The following is a 13,082-nucleotide window of genomic DNA, read 5'->3' on the forward strand; positions in this document are numbered from 1 at the left end:
CCCCCTACAATTAATTTATTTTTCTAATGGCTTAGGCCACCTCTAAGTCATAACCATAAGTCAGACTTTTAAAATTATTCATATTCAGATGTGCAATGTTTATGCAACTGTGAGAGAGAATGTTTCTCATACATGAGTTATATGGTGGAAGTTTTCAGACATGCAAATGGCATATTTGTAATTCTCCTGTTATGAAAATAAAAATCACAGAGGTTTATAAGTTACTTAGAAACTAGTTTCCAATATGGTCATCTCATTTCCTCATGTTTCACAGAAAGTTAATTCCAGTGACTTCTGGAAAATTACATTTGACTTAACTTAGTGTTAGGTATAGAAGATTCCTTGGTTTAAACAGATATTGACTTTCAGATCATTTTAATCATTTAACTGAATGTGCAATACACTTTCAAATATACTAGGAAAAAAATGTTATCTTGGAACTTTTATTAGAGGTCATAAAAAATAAACCTCACATATAAAGAACTTGCATTTTTCACATCTTAGAATAAGTAAGAGAATGGTCACCCTTTTCTGTGATAAAAGATTAGAAGAATTTGGTTTGTTTCAGTATAGCTCAATGTATGTATAAATATAGATTTTTCTCCTTGAGCTGGACCAGTGAAGGCCCCATCAGGGAAAAAAATCAGGTCCAGTGGTTGTTAGAGAATTAGATTAAATAAGAACAAGTGGTTGGAGAACAAGCTTAAGAAGTAGGTCATCATTTATAAAGGCATTTTTGTGCTTCCCCAAAACATTCTGAGTTCAGAGTAATCCCTTTCTACATAATTTTTGGCCCATTTAAGAATATAGGCAGACATAAACATATTTCTTGCTTCAAGAAGAAAGGAGAAAGAAAGAAAAAAACCCAATACATCAGACTTTTAAAATATTTCTCTAGGAAATCTTGACTTGTTTATGAAATGCTTCTAGGTCTATTGCTGATTATTCTTTATGAGATGATTAAGAGGCAACCTTGATCCGACAGGCTTATGCAGAAGGTGTAGGGTTCTGGACCACAAAACCCTCTTCTGTTCTGCTCTGTCTTGACATGCATGGAGTCTAAACACAGCAGATGGAAAATCTGATGCCCATAAAACCCTGAAAGAAATGACTCTGACAGGTGATATAGCCGTTGTCCAAAGAGCCCAAGAAATGGGTGGCTAACAGGTCCCTGTTTGAACCACATGTAGCTTCACTGAGGATGGACACCATTTCGTGGCAGGGATGTTAATTCGCTTGGGAAGAATGAACATTCAAATCATTTGCCTGGGACAATTAATGCAGTCTCCAGCCAGAGGACCAAAGGTAAAAAGCCATAGCTCCTCTTTGTAGTCTGTGAAATCAGGTCAACACAAGCAGGAGGGCAATTTGGGGAAACTAAACATGCCTAATTTATATGCTTGAAGCAGATAGTTGTGAACATCCCCTATGGAGAGCAACAAGAATGTGTCAATGCTATTCCACAGTAAAAGGATTGTTAACTGCAGAGCTGCAGTGTAAAGAAAAAAATAACTTCATAAAAAAACTTGCTACTGAAAAATAAAAAATTGCTTTTTTCTATCAACAGGTAAATTTTACTTTTTTTGATAACACAGTACATGCACTGGAAGAAACTAACATAGTGTACTATTCAGTCAAGCTCACAAACTTTGGAGCAAAACTTGTCATCTGTCTTTTAAAATGTAAAAGAAATTCATACAAATTCCCTCCCAAAAGCCCAAAACTGGCTATGTTTTGATAATGAGACAAAATTAGAGTAAAGCAACAAATTGTGAAGCATGTGCTGCAAAAAAAGAACAAATTCTTCAATAGCTACAACCTTTACACAAGGAAACAGAAAAGTATATACTTGTGGGAGGTGAGAATATTTATTTTGAATCACAATATTCTGTTTAAAATCATTACGTGAGAAGACAGAGGGTGGGAAAGAGCAACCCTAATGAAATGTGTTGGCTGTAGATCTCTGAGCCACATTCTCTTGGAGTCAGACTCTCATTTTCCTGTGAGCACTTGTACTGCCAAAAAACAGATATACAATTTTATCAATATGCATTTTCTCCAATGTATTTTTGGCATAAGACTGTCCTCTTCATATAATACAGTATTACTGACACACAGAAGGCTTTTCACATCGTGGGGCTGATGTTGATTTACATGTAGATTACTAGTCAGAGATGTACATGCTGCCAAGTTCATTTCATTCCAGAGGAAGAAGAATATTTCTCAGACTTTATCTCAAACTTCAATGGGTTTTCATTTTCGTAAGAGGTCAGGTTTGATATGTTCTGCTTATGAGTATATTTAAACCCCAGCTAGAGCTCTTCACAGGATCCTCTAACATCCCACAGAAAGGGTCCTGAATGTATGGACTACAAAGATTGAGGACAACTGATGGTTTTTACCTTTGCCTCAGGGCCAGTTGAATTGGGTCCCACAGAAGATTCATTTGGTTGAAATAAACATAAAATTAGAGTGTTTCTTGGAACAGTAAATAATGCATTACATCTCTGTGCTAGTTAGTGATTCTCTTGAATGAATCTTTTGCTGACAGTGTTAGGAAAACCTTGATGGCATTCTCACTTCACTTCAGACCAAACTCCAGTGGAGTTCCATTTTATCAAGAAGTTGCTGACAATTCACTTTCTGCATCCACTGACCTACATTTTCACACGCCACAAAGTCTCTTGAGTTTTTCTGGATTATCTGCCCTGCCCCTTAGAAAATAATCCCCAGTTTTATTTACAATAGTTCCTAGTGGTTTTATTTCTACTTGTACAGGTGTATCTCTGTGGTAGAAGAGCATTAAATAAAAGAGAAGTTAAATTTAAAAAATAATTTTAATTAAATTAGAGAAATTAATTTATTTTAATTAAATAAGAGAAATTAAATTAAATTAAAAAGACAGTACTCACATGTTGTTTTATCTTGTAACATAACACTCAAATCAATAAAGCTACCTATCCTTCCCTACTTTTCCATTCCCTTCCCTGCTCATCCCTTCCCCCACCTCTGCCTTGCCTTTTAAAAGCACACAATTAAAAGTTTAGTCCATTTTATTTAAAGTCTCTGTGTATTTGTGCTTAGAAAAAATCAGAGATGTATAATACCACTTAATGGCCTCTTAAAACAATCCATAGGGCTTGAACCCTGCAAACGACCTGTCTCCCAACACAGCATGGCATGCATCCATGAGTTTATTCTGTGAGAAGACAGCTATGAGAGCTGCACACTACCCATATTCTACATCTGGAGTGATTTCATCACTCAGAGTGGAAAGACTTCTGATGGGGTCTGAAGTCAAAGATTTTTAAGTGCTCAAACACATTTAGAGAGGGATGTAGAGGCATTGCAGAAGCAGACTCATCAGCCAAGACCACGTGGCCCTTTGTGAAAGGGTTTTGGCTTGAAGAGTTCACAAGTCTCAGTGGGTGAACTATTGAGCAGTGGTATGCAGCAGGTGGCCTCTCTTGTCTTCAGTGAGCATCCAAAAAGATGCTGGGGGGACAAAAGCTCATTTAAACATCTGAATTCTGACGCGTGTGGAAAAAATCTAATGCATATGCTACTGTCTGCTTTTATTACCTGCCAAAACAGGCCCCATTAGAGATGATATACAGAATAAGAACATAACTATCTTTCCTATAAATTATCCCTTCCTTTCTAAGTCAGCACATTTGATCTCATCTACTAGATAGCCAGTATGTAGATGAGATCTATGGACAATGGAAGTTGCTCTTTCTGTCTGGCTATGCTTATGTTCTGGAAGTGCAGAAATAGCTCAATTGAAAAACTTTCTATCTTTTAACTATGCAGAGTCTGTAAAGAATGTGAAAGAATCAGCTTAAAAATGAATCTGTAAAAAAATTTAAGAAATAGTAGCCTTTAAGAATGCAGTGTTGTTCCTGGTATTAACACAAATGCCATCTGAATTCTCCAGATCTTAATCCACTTATATAAGCATACATCCATATCTGCAGAAAATTAAATGCATTTCAGTATATACACATAGCACATGCCAGAGGAATAGAAACTGTATGTGCAAGGATATGCAAATATCCCACATAAATAAAATAAATAGAAAAAAAAAAAGGCTTCAGATAAACTCATTGCATCTTCACAGTGCAATTTTGCTGTCCTTGTCTACTGCAAGTGGCAGCCACAACATATAGAACTGATCACCTGCAAACCTGCTCCCGGAAGCTCTTGTATCATGACATTAGAGTAGACAGGGAGGGCAGAAGATCTCAGCAGCTCTCACAGTCTCAAAGGCACAGCCCTGTGTGTTAATAACTCTGAAATCCCTGGTCTCTAGCCAATACAGAACAACTTCATAGTAGGCTTGCTGCTTTCTGGTTAATAAAATTATAGACTGAAAAGACCTTATCTTTACTGAAGTAAAAGTGATATGTTATTACCTTCTTTATTTTAACAGAGCATTACAAATCTGAGAAATAATTCCAGCTTTCTTTTCCATGAGACAACTGAGCAGTCTTAGAGCTTAGTTTCCTGTAGTGAAGCTGTAAGAGTCCCTATTACATTTTCAAAAAATGACTTTGTTTGGGTGTCTTATCTTATTATAAAAAAATCTACCTGCTTTGCTGCTGAAGAGGCAGTTAAAATTTTAGTGAAGTGGTTGCAAGTTCAGATGACACAGAAACCATTAGTCACTTTATTCATAAATTTGACGGAAACAAGGAAGAAATGATGTGGTGATGGATGTTCACATATACCTTATTTAAGGTTCGACTTTAGGCTCTACTGGCATAAACTAACTAATCTAAAAGACTTTCAAGAGTCTGTGTAGTCAGTGTTTCTTCTCTTCCCAGACTGGGAAAAACATTTTAATGTCAGCATGAGTAGTTTCCCAAAAAGCTGTAAACAAATGAGTTGATGTTACTATGGACCACCTCTCTGAGCACAACAGACTTTTAATGAGGAATACATGATCCTAGCTCAGAGCCTATGAGCTCCCACCTGCCTTCCTTCCTTCCCTTCACTGACACAAGAAAGCTTCACTGACACAAGAAGGATTCAAAATAAGTTGCAGCCACAGTTCTACACTGACTCTAGTATTTCCCCACTGTAAATCAGAAAAGTTTGGGTTGTTTTGGGAAACAAGCCAACACTGCTTTCAATTCTGTGAAGTACTATGCTAATAGTTCCTTCTGATCTTGATGTGGCAGGCCAGTGTGTATTTATTTACCTTCAGGGGTCCGAGCTAAGTAAATCTGGCTTACACTTTATTACTGTTTGCTGTCCTTTCTGTTGCTGTTTACCCTCACATTTGAAAGGAACCTGACAACTTAAAAGTTGGATTTGCAAATGGATTATTACTATGTCCCATAAAGACAACTGAAGAAATCAATGACAGTTGGATCTCCCCCTGAGAGCTACATCACGGGCTTCATAAGGGCTGCTTCACAAGATTTATTTGTGCATCTATAATAACTATGCTTTGCTGGTTGTTTCTTCTCCACTCGAGGTGTTTTTATCTTTAAACTAAATTAAACAAAACAAAACAAAACAAAATCAAGGCACTGAATTTTCTTGCAGTTGGAGATCAGGCAAACTTCTGAAAATTATAAGCAATAAATAGAGTAACTCAAAAACTGTTAAACATGTACTTATTTTTGGAGACAGTACGAAGTGTCAGATGACAAGTGTCATTATAGCTCTGAGGAAGATTTTTAATTTTATTGCTTTCTTATCATACACAACAATTGGGAATAAAACCTGACAGAAGACTATTCCATGACTCTCTTATGCAGCAGCAAGGATTGCTTAAAATCAGTTACAATGGGTTCAGAAGTGCTATTTTTTTGAATATTTTTCCTTATTTGGTAGCATTTCACAAATTTCTGTGTTCTGTGAAAAAATTAAAATACGCCCATATCAGAGGTGAAGAAAAGTGTATAGAAAAGTAATGGACTCCAAACACACTTGGTAATAACTCACTGTCTGCTCAAAAGGAGCAGATATTAAGATATTAAGGTCTTCTTCAGACATTTTAAAAAAAACACATCTGTAGGCTCTCTGGTCACCAAGCCACTTCTTCCCTGTTTTGTTGATTCCTGTCATTCTTTACCATGTTCACCATGAACATATGCATAGATATATGTTTCTGTGTTGAGGTTTCAGAATAAAAAAATCTGATTCAAAGGTGCTTGAAGAGGCATGTTTACATGCAGATTTGATCATGCATGCAAAAAAACAAATGTGATGATGTTTCAAGACCATAAATGCAACTGCTGCTGGCAGTCACAAAAGCAAAAAAAAAATCCCTCTAAAGCTTAAAATTATCATTCTGAGCTTATTTACTCTAATATAAAAAAGAGTAGAACATAAATACTTTATGGGGCTTTGGGGAAGAAAATAATTCAAAGTACTGTTCAACAGCTACAGTTTGCCCCCAGAGCAAGGATATGGGAAGGAATGAATGAAATTGAGCACCTGGATACTGAACTTCTAATTCAGACTTTGCTTCTTATTTTATTATTGTTGATAATACTTTGAAATTTTATCTAACACTTGGGCTATGTTAGTGTTTCTAGTCAAACTCAGTAGTTTTCCTAAGTCAGAATCCAAAGACTGATATGCATGATCAAAAATTAGGCTGTGCCCCAAAGAAATATAATAATGACATTTTAGTAAGGAAAAAAAAAGAGACATATTGCAAAATTTTCCTTTCCTGACACTCCTGCTCATACAGAAAGTAAAGGGGAAAATCACATTTGAATGATAACCTTTTATAAATTGATTTTGCTTCACGCTAGTGAAATCTTTTTCAGAATCTAACTGTAGTTGTAGGAAGCTGTTTCTCCTTTTATAACCTCAGCTATGTAGCTGTGAGATGACACCAGAAAGAAAAATAAGTGAATCCTTTTTGAGATAATTCTCGTCTGCATTTTTTATTGGATTTTTTGTTTGTCATGAATGCCTGATGGATTTAAAAATGTCTTTGTCTTTCCCATGTTCTCTGTTAACAGCTTTCAGTGCATTGAAGCATGCATCATTTGGCAGTGGTCTTTCTGAAGGAAGAAAAAAACCCCTCATTTATGCTCTTATATACTCTCTGATATTATGGACTAATTTTAACCAGTTAATTTGAGGGGTCTGTTAATTTCCTTTTCTAGGTAATTGAACAAATGTCTGTCAAGCACAACAAACATCTTAAGGCCTCTATGCAGAAATATTTCTATTATTACAAATATTAAGTATTAGTAAATGATTCTAAGACTCTCTTTCCCCCCTCCCCTGCAATAGATGGGCATGTGTGTGACAAGTGCACTAATAACATACAAATCCCAAAGCAAGGCAGATTTTTGTCTTGATCCAGTGGACTTTTTTGTCAGTCATTAATAAATGGAATACTGCAGTAATTTTCAATAATTTATTTTCAGAATAGCAGTTCAGAGAGTAAAAGTTGTATTTGTTATCTCGCTTTTGTGAATATTCTGCCAGAGGGTCTAGATCCAAAATTTCCAAACTTGGCAGCTTTCTATATCTATTTCACAAATTGTTAGTCCATGTCATTTTCCAGGACATCCATTACATATCATTTCTTAACCTCAAAATGACACAGCTGATACACTATTTTTTTTAATAATGCATAGAAAAATAGGTGTGTACATGTCCAAATGATCGCAGAATTGGGCAAAAACTGCTTTCAAAACCGAAATCCAGGTTTAGTGTGTATGTCTACAATATGTCTACAAATTTCCGCACTACAATGAATGATCTTCACAAAAGGAGTCTCACTTGTAGCCCACTGCTCATCTAAAAGAACATTTATTAAAGTTCCAATTGGAATTTTGCCTTGGAATTTGTCCCTATGTATACGCCTCTGTCTCAGTCCTGGTTGTCTTCCTGAGGAGCAAGGTTGCTTTACAGTAGTGAAACAATTACCTAAATACAATATTGTAGCACAGACTATCATACAACTTCCCCCAAGTGTTAGTATGCAGTTTAATGTCACTGGCTAGTGACTCATTAAAAACCTGTTACTCAGAGAGAGTGGGTTAATATTCATGGTGGTGTATTTCATTGTACAGACCCTTGATCATCAAAGTTCAATGCTGCATCTGTCACATTTTTTTATATGTGCTGTACATAATCCTTGAACTAAATTGTGCAAAGCTGTAAAGTCTGCTTGCCCTGTCCCATTGTCTATATTGCAGTGGCCACTTTGGCAACTCGCTCACCGAACATGATTGACTGTGTGCCCTCTAAAAGTTTGCCAGCTGAGCTGGAGGGTAGGTGAGGTTGTAGCCATTTATCTTGGCTCTCAAGGACAGTCTTCTGCAGATCTACTACCTTCAGAATTTGCCTTGTTGGAGTGACTGGTACCATTTTACTCCTCATCCTTGATCCATATCCTGTTATTCTCACCCACAGAAGGAACAAGATAAAATCATGGCATATCCTGAGTTGGAAGAGACTCACAAGGAAGAGTCTCACAAGAGACTCACTAGTGCTAGTGTTCCCCTCTTCGCCCTGCTCAGGAGCCCGCCGAGAATCACTCCACATAGTATCACATTCAGTATAAAACCTCACTGCCACAGGGTGCTTTAGCATACAGGGTGCTTCACAAACAGCCTAAGAGAAGAAGAAAGGTCTAGTAGTGGCTAAAAAGTGGAGGTTATATTTCAGTTTCTAGAGCATTTTCTAGCTATATTGTGCTACTGAGCATTATTCCAACAGTTGACCCTTCTATGCTCTTAATGCTCTGCTTTCAGTTTCTCTGTATACTTGTTTTTTCTCTTCTCTGCAAAAACAGTATTTCCAAGTTGTGACCATTTCTCATATCTAGCAATCTGATCATTCAGTTCATGCCAGAGAAAAATGTCACTGCCAAACTGCCTGGTAGAACCAGTCCAATTTATTTTTCAGCTAAAAAATACCATGTTCTGCCTGTCTTGGATTCTTTTTTTCTTTCTCTTGTCACTTGCTTCTGATCAAGCATGGAATTGGATTTTTTTACTGGTCTTACTTCTTGCATATAAGGCTGTATCTGAGCAATTTCCATGATCATGTTGTGTCTTCATATAAAGCTCTGCATCTCAGCCTGAGATTGAATTGTTTGATAAGCACTGCTGTATCTTACATCTGATTTGAAAGTGACATACCACTGTGCCTCAGAACATTCTGCAAGGGAATACATGTGATATCTGGATCTTTTTATCCCTCTCTGAAAAAAAAAGGGGGAGACAATAACATGTATTTTACTGCATATTTTTCTGCTTAATATCATTCAATTTAATTTGCTTTTTAAACAGCATCCAGCATTTTTTTATAGTAGGTATGAAAATATAGTATCAAATTTAGCAGTAATGATATATCAAAAACTGCTTAGAAGTTCACCAAGAATTAGGCTGTCTTTGCTCAGCTGAAAAAAAAAAAAAAAAAAAAAACCAGGATTCAGCCTGCGTATCAACAAAGAGGAGAGTAAAGATTGTTTACCCAGTTCTCAGAGATTAAGTAAATGGGAGGTGGAAAATGGGCAAAGATCATCAGATACTATAGCCCTGTTCTTTCTTCTGCTTTTTCTGTTCAAGGTGACTGGCAGAGACAGCTGTTTCACAAGGAGAGCAGTGAAGAGAAAAAGAGCGTGAGGTACATTCTGATATTTTTTTTGCCCACTTCCTAGGGTACAGAAACTGGGCTTTGACATTTTAATAACTTTATAGAAGAAAAAGAATCCAGAAAAGATTGTTTAAAGATTCATGTTAATGCCAGTTAGAGAGATTTGATGTTCTAAATCACGCCTAGACAAGCAAATTGTGTAAATGAAAACTGAAGTGACCCTGGAGCACAGAGAACATAAGTATCTAAAGTACCTGTGGGTATGGAAGTGATGCAGGAGAATGTAATTTAAAACTTTTTGTTATTCAAGGAGTGACTCTTTCAAAAGGTCACATATGTAGACTCTCAGTAAGACATAACTTTCAATAAGACCTCTGTAAAACACTTCTAATTAAGAGTTACTATTTGGAGTTGTTACTTAGACACTTCTGTGAAATAACTTAAAAATATATATACTGATAGAAAGCCAGTATTTTTCTTGCCACTTAAACTTGGCTCAAACTAAATGCACTACTTTTAAAGAGGAAGGGAGTTTCACAAGTCAGAAAAGAAAATAGAATACACTCTTTTTTCTATGACCATTAAAAGAACAAACTTATGAATATCAGAGGACTGTGAGACTTCAGTAGAAAAGACAACTATCAGATGAAAGCAGTCTAAGTAAAGATGAATTCCCAGAATGGCCTCTAAGCACAGTTTAGGCATATTCATAGTATTGTGCCATATCTGCCATCTTCATTATCTTTGGTTTTCATGACCTTTAATTATATTTCAGGATTTAAATTAAAGTTTCAGCTGCCAATCAAGAGGCAGAGTTTAACCTACTGAAATGTTAGAAAATATAGGAACTGTGTGCTAAAAAATTAACTAGTCTTCAGAGAGAGAGCAAAGCTGGATCCAGAAAAACAGAATTATGTTTAATCTACAAAAGAACAACTAAACTGACATTACTTGGTTTAAAAAAAAAAAAACATTACAGTCAGAAATTAAAAGGAGAACTAAATATAAAATGTTTTATAGGTATACCTTACAAGTCAGTGTGAAAATCAAAATGTGACTATGGAATAAAAAAGAAAAAGCTAGGCAGATTTTGCATGTCAAATTCAAAGGAAAAATGGATCAGATAAGGCAATGCAAATGGAGGAAACATAAATTGTTGCAGAATTATAGATCTATCAAAATATGAAGGAAAGGCACAAGGGGCTAAAGTAAGCATAATAAAAAGTAAGAATGATGGAAAATACTGCACATAAACAGGTCTGTATAAGATGATTTAACTTGTCAAAAATATGTAAATTAACTCAGAAACTAAGTAGCATGAAAAAATTCTGTTGCACAGAACAAAAATAGAGTTCAGGAAAAATGTAATGATAAGAAAGTCCAATAAAGTATAAAAATATCTCAGTAAAGGAAGTATTAATTAATCTCTAGTTAATTTCAATTTAAAGAGGAGCAAAATTAGACCTATATTCTTATATGTAATCAATACAAAATATGTAATGAAATGTAATTTTTTTCTCTATAGAACTGTTGAAAGTAGCTACTGCTTTTTCCAAAATGTAGAATGTATCAGATTTAAGCATGAAAAGTGGTTGAGCTCAGACTAAATACTAAAACCGTCATGTTTTACTACAAGCTATAGTTGCTTGAATTCAGCCAGAAGTAGCTGCCAGTAATTTTTCAGATATCACCAGCACATTTGTTTTGCTATTATTTCCTTAGTAAATTTGTCTCCTTTTTTACACTTGGGCAGACTAGTTTCTTCCTGAAATATTTCAAAAAGCAATAACAGAAGGAGTACTTCTGCACTGAAAATATTCAGTGCTCAGCTGTGAGGACATGAAATGAGAGAGTTTCAACAGTAGATCTGGAAGATTTTCTGTGGACTTGACAAGCAAAGAGGAAGGAAGAGGGAGAGAGAATGAAGAATCAGGAAAAGGATGATGAGGAAAAAGTGCTTGGCCTCCCTTTCCAAAAATCATGCTGCGTTAACAGCAAGGCATCCTGTTGCAGCAAAAATTAAAGAGACGACCTGAGGTCATCTCTTAGTTATACTCAAAGCACTTTTCTGTCCTATATTTCTTAAAGTCCAGTGTTGTTTCCTGCTCTGAATCACGTGCTCTGTCATCCACTAATCAGAAGACTTGATTTTATTCAATATAATTTTCTGCACGTTGCCTAAACATCGATGTCAATAGGGTATCCATCACCTTTTTTGCACCAAGCACCAACTACTGCACAGAAACAGCAGCCCTCCTTTCTCAAGAAGAATGATCATAAAAGTTGGAGGGTTTAACACACAAAAACCTGGGTCAGGGATCTCAGACTTTTCACCTAGAAGGCCAAGGAGGTGTGAGCCTCGTGGATAAAGAGTTAAGGCCTCCTGTTGTCTCCTCATCTTGCAAAAAATTAAAATAACCTAAGTGCAGCAAATATGTCTTGTGATCAAAGAAATGTGGGTTATCCAAACCCTTTCAGCATGCCACAACAGTGCACAGTGATGTTGGAAGGTCAGAGGACTGCTGCAGCAATAAATTCAAGAGAATAGAAAAAGAAAAATTGTTCTCTACCTATGCCTTTTCCTTATACCAAAATAAGCCTAGCTAGTAGCTATGAAAGTCCTATGAATTAAAATCTTTGGCATATATGCATAGTTAAAATGCATTTCATTTATTTTTTGGTGGCAGGAGAAGGACAGGAAGACATGAGATTTCTGAGATATATATGTTTGGTGCTGGTAGATTTCTTGGCCAAAAGAGTCTCAGTTCAACAGAACAGAGAAGTATCTCCAGACTTGGAATTCTGCCTGTATATATTCACACAAACCACTTGCTTCCAGACTCATTGAAAACTGGAGATGAGGTAATTATAATATTTTGGATCAAATTTTTTTATGCCAACCCCCCAAAAAAAAAGCCAAGATCAATTTATTTTTTTTAACCCAACTATTTTGCCAATTCCTTTAAAAAGTTGAGCATGCATGCACACCTCTTGGTAAAGTATGAGACATTTGTTCATGCTTGTGATTTTTGCATTATTCAGCATTTTCTCTTGACATTTACAAAATGCAACAGGCCTGATTCTCACTTTTCTTTAAAGTGCTTCTGCTTCTCCCTAACTTCAGCCTGAATTATGAGGGTCAGCCTGCTGGGTTCACTGACCAAGCTTTGCAAAAATTCCACAAGTAGCTAATAAATGGGGTTGTCATAATGTTTTTTCATTAGACACGTTGAATAATAAAGATTTACATTCACAGGCTTAACATATTTAAAAATGTTGAGTCTTTTTAGTGCCACTATGAAGAATGTGTGTTCATGGCAAGGACCATTCTTGTAGCCCAATAAAAAGTGCAATATTATATAAAATCAGATGTAGTAACATCTCAAATACAAAATAATGACAACCTTGTTTACAAGCTGCTGGGGTGGGTCAGAGTAACACAGGTGACCTCCTTTCTCTAGACATATGCCTGGGTTACAATGCATTAATTAGAAAAGCAA

Source organism: Sylvia atricapilla, chromosome 1 (genome assembly GCF_009819655.1).
Source record: "Sylvia atricapilla isolate bSylAtr1 chromosome 1, bSylAtr1.pri, whole genome shotgun sequence".
Lineage (NCBI taxonomy): Eukaryota > Metazoa > Chordata > Aves > Passeriformes > Sylviidae > Sylvia > Sylvia atricapilla.